General features: G+C 30.7%; 1 pseudogene; it reads right to left on the reverse strand.

Annotated features, from left to right (window-relative positions):
• Window positions 1–451: 451 nt before the first annotated feature.
• LOC150035752 (uncharacterized) lies at window positions 452–4,618 on the reverse strand (annotated as a pseudogene).
• Window positions 4,619–4,891: the final 273 nt, after the last annotated feature.

The following is a 4,891-nucleotide window of genomic DNA, read 5'->3' on the forward strand; positions in this document are numbered from 1 at the left end:
CAATTGGAAGTAATATACTCATGTCAATCCCTGTTGGCTTCCAATTAGCATGGTTCCCAACTAGACGAACAAAACCAGCATAACATGAAATCAAGGTACTTGACAAGAAATACTTAGGAACAAAAGAGTAAGTATCCATATTGTGCCCACGAAGAACAACAAGTGTGTAGGCACATGGAATTTTATGAAGATCGCAAACACAATAGGTACATGATTTGGAATCTAAATGTACCATAAATAGATTTATTCCATCAATCACTTGAAATTCAATATCATTAATTGCAACATAGACAACAAATTAACTAAGATCCAACTATCTGAGTCTATCAATGATAGGACTGATAGATTTTGCAATATTACCTACAAAAACAAGTAACTCTTATCGTGAAGCTTCTCGATATTTGATGTTGTGTTTGTAACTTTCCTACAATCCAGCTAGTCAAAATAGTTTTCATACAATATGCAGCTTTACTTTTATCATAAAACCATTTTTGAAGTAATTGTCTGATTGAATCGAGTAGTGATGCCACAAGTAAATCTCTAAGCTCTTTTAGAACCACGTTTAAGCATTCTAAAATGTTTGTAGTCATCATCTGATATCTTCTCCTTCTATAATATGCACGAGCCCACTTCTCGAAACCAACCCTTACTAAGATAGTCTTGTACGCTAGGATATATAACCTTCATTCATCTCAACTCAAAATCAGTAACAATATATGTTTTTTCACATATAATAAACATATTATCAATAGAAGAGTCATTATATGTCAACCTCAAACTTCTTAAAAGGTGTTGCAAACAAACACAATATTCAACAGTTGGAAAAACGTTTTGAACACCTTTTAGAATACTTAAATGTCGATCAAATATAATAACTAAATCTTCTCGATCTCCTAAATTTCTCTTCTAAAAAAACCATTTTCATGATGTATCATTCTCAAAGTCTAAAATACTAAAGGAAGAGGAAATATCTTATTGTTACCATCAATTGTTGATGCTGTCAAAAGAGTTTCACCATATTTACATTTCAAAAAGGTGTCATCAACTGATATGTTTGATCTACAATATTTTCATCCCTCAATGCACGATCCAATTGCCATAAGACAATACTTAAAATGTCCCTAATTAGCTTCATATGCAGTAAATGAACCTGCAATAAAACAAATAATATATATCTACATATTTATCAAAAAGGTGTCTACATAAAAATAATAATAAGAGAGTTCCATTATATTTACATTTCAAAAAGGTGTCGTCAACTGATATGTTTGGTCTACAATATTTTCACCCCTCAATATACAATCCAATTGCCATAAGACAATACTTAAAATGTTCCTCAGAATTAGCTTCATACGCAGTGAATGAACCTGCAATATATATATATATATATATATATATATATATATATATATATCAAAGAATAATTACATGTTTTACAATAAATCTATCACTGATAGACCAAATAACAGTGATAGACCAATGATATGGCCATTTACTATAAGACCTATCATTGATATGTTGGTTCAGAGAAACATGCAGCGAAAGAAAACAAGATCATTAAGCATTCTAATTCCTTAATTTTGACATAAAAAAATAAGCATGTTCATAGGGTATTAAGAGGGTTTCAACATATACCTTTGAAGATCCTCTTCAAACACGAATTTGAGTTGCAATTTCTCTAATTGAAGTCGTGGACCACCAAGAGATCTTTTCTACTATTTTTAGCCTTGAATTTGAGTGGTGGAACTCACAATTAGGCTGAATTTGTGAAGGTTTTGGTGTGGGTTTGAAGAGAGGAAAAAACAGTTTCTGCATAATAAGTTTTCAGCAGCCTTCTTTCTCTTTCAATCTCAAAATTGAAGAGTTTTATCATTCTCTTTCATGCAGACACTCAAGAGACTAGCCGATGCCACTTCAAATACATGGAATTAATGGGCAATATGTGTGAACTGGAATAATCCACCTCCTACTAAGAGAGGTTGGGATATTTTCACTAACAACTTAATTTTCAATTTTAATTAATTCCAAAATTAACTAAAATCTAATTTAATTAATTCTAAATTAATTAAATTCAAAATTTCAAAATCCAATTTCTCAAATTGAATTAAATTCAAAATTAATTTGATTTTAATTAATTAAATAACAATTTAATATCAAATATTAAATTAAATCACACACTTAATTTTAAACATGAATTTTATTCATGTAATTAATATTTAAATCAACATTTAAATATTATAAACTCTCCAATTTCATTTAATTTTGATAAATTAAACGTTAATTAATTATATCGAATATAATTATGCAAATCCTAATTTGAATTTGAACTATTCAAATTCAACCCTAAATTCAATTTTTACATTTCAAATTGAAATTCAATTTGAACACTTCAAATTGATATCATTCCAAATTCACTTAATTTACTAACTCAAGGTGTTCATGTTTTACAAGCTAGTAGAGGGACCTTATGGACCTACAGATCATGAGCACCAACGATTTGAGATTAATTGGCTAAAACTCTTTAGACCGAATTAATCAATATTCGTTAACTACCGAGTCACACCACTATAGCTCAATAGTTGCACTCTCCTCACTATAGATATATTTGTGTCCACTTGATTTAACCATAATTAGTAAGTCGACCCTTCATAGGTTGTTCATAATAACAGCTAGGTCAAATGTTGTTTTACCCCCAAAATTACGTCTTGCTCTTTAAGTTCCATTGATCCTTTAATGAACAATTGGTTTGTGATCAGATCACTAAAACGGATCCATCTTGGGCCAATGAGATGGTGGGGTCCCTTGTTCAAGACCTGGATTCAGCACTTAAGAGAACAACTTTCCTCCTATCCCTAAATCGGGTAGGCGTGAATTCCATCTTGCACCCTATGTCCCCAGCTATCTACCCAGTCTTACCCCTAAAATGGGAGGCTTATTAAGCTAACTCTCACCTATGCAAATCTAAGTATAATCCCAAATAAACATGAGTTCATAGTTAGCTTAGGATTAAGATCGAGTTACCTAGGTCATCTAAGCGAAATAATCAGTCTTAAACAGTACACAACGTTATAAAGTAAGAGTGATTTATTTTTTGGTCCAATCTTACACAAACTCATTGCATAGGACACCCCCACTCCTCATGTCAATACATAAACGAATCAGGATCACTTCGTTTGTAGCACCTTACAACAAATTGTAACAACTATGGAGTGGGCCGCATCCGAGTGTTACCGGAATAAGGCACCCAACCTTACTCGTATACTATAGATCATTTTGACTATTTACTCGAATCTTATCCATTTTTATGTCTCCACATAAAGTTCAAGTATTCATATAATAGCCATGGATCTTAGTTTATTGGATTTAGTTTTTACAAGTGCAATTTAAATTCAATAACTTTATTGAAGAAATGTTGAATAACATCGTTATTGATAATAGAAAATGTTTAGCTTTACAAACTACGAGTTTTAGGACATACAACCCAACATGATAGACTAATATTAGTGATAGGTCATATCAGTTAAACAAGTCTATCAAATACTGATTACATACTCATTGAAAGCTTGATTAATGATATATAAAGGATATGAGAAGAAAAATAAACCTGGAATCATTTCTTTCAGCTTCGTAAAAAATTATGGGATCAAGGCATAAGATTCCTTTGCATCACCATTCAATAACTTCATAATATATTCTTTCACCCTTCAAGCTTATAGTAGCTAACATTTACCCTAAGTTTAATAGCATGTGAATCATAATATCATTCGGAGTCAAATGGTCACAAGGGCTAAAATCTTTTATCATACAATCACCAATCAATGATGAAGAAGTTTGTCTATGAGAACTTTGAATAGTATTATAGAACAATTGTGATTAGCGAAATACTTCCTAAGTTTCCATAGTTCACCACTATAACGAGATGCACGAACGTACCATTGACAATCATCTTGTGAGCACTTCAAGACAATTGATTTAAAATTTGACCTCACAATCTTGAACTCAAAATTGTTCTTTATAACTATGTAGTAACAAGACTTTGATACTATTTCCTTACTAACAAACATATCCTTCTCTTTGAAATCAAATGTAGAAGACAAATTACTAATATGAACATCTATTAGAATGTTGAAATTATCATTAATTGGAGAATAAGAAGACACAACACATAGAAAATTATCAAATCCACTATTGGAAACCCCTTCTAAAAGCATATCAGTGGCATGAACAATTAATGGATGTCTTGTACTTTGTTCTTTAACTAAATTCAAAAACCAAGCAGCATCATTATCTTCATGAATTTCAATCATAGTTTGAATGCCATTGATACCAAGATCTAATAATTGTATTGAAGAAATAGATGCATCCAATTGAATTTCCTTTAATATCAAACTCACAAAATTCTCAAAACACATAATCTCATCGACCAATATGCCATTAGTCTTGTAATTTAAGTAATTATGTTTATCATCCCACTACCCACTTTGAAACACCACTATTGCAAGCTTAATCATATTTTCAAATCACTGTAAGAAATAAAAATTAAACTCATAACATTGATAAACTTGTATAATAAATACAAAACAATATCTATCAATGATAGACTATGATATGTATCTATCAGTAGTAGACCCATATTAGTAGACTAATATCAATGATAGGAAGTTCATGACTAATTGAAAAAAAAATATATAAATATAAACCAAAACAGAAGTTAACTCATGAAGCCTCAAAAGGAAAAATTAAAGTAGATGAAAACTTGTAGAAGTAATCAAATCGACTAATAACATCAACATACTTTAATTAAACCTACATGAAACCAAATCCAAAAACTGAGGAAGAATTGCGACTAGACTTGGGAAAAAGAATACCACGAGCAAAGGATGAAATGAAT

This window comes from Benincasa hispida, chromosome 6, assembly GCF_027475165.1.
Source record: "Benincasa hispida cultivar pf3 chromosome 6, pf3_genome.v1.1, whole genome shotgun sequence".
Classification (NCBI taxonomy): Eukaryota; Viridiplantae; Streptophyta; class Magnoliopsida; order Cucurbitales; family Cucurbitaceae; genus Benincasa; species Benincasa hispida.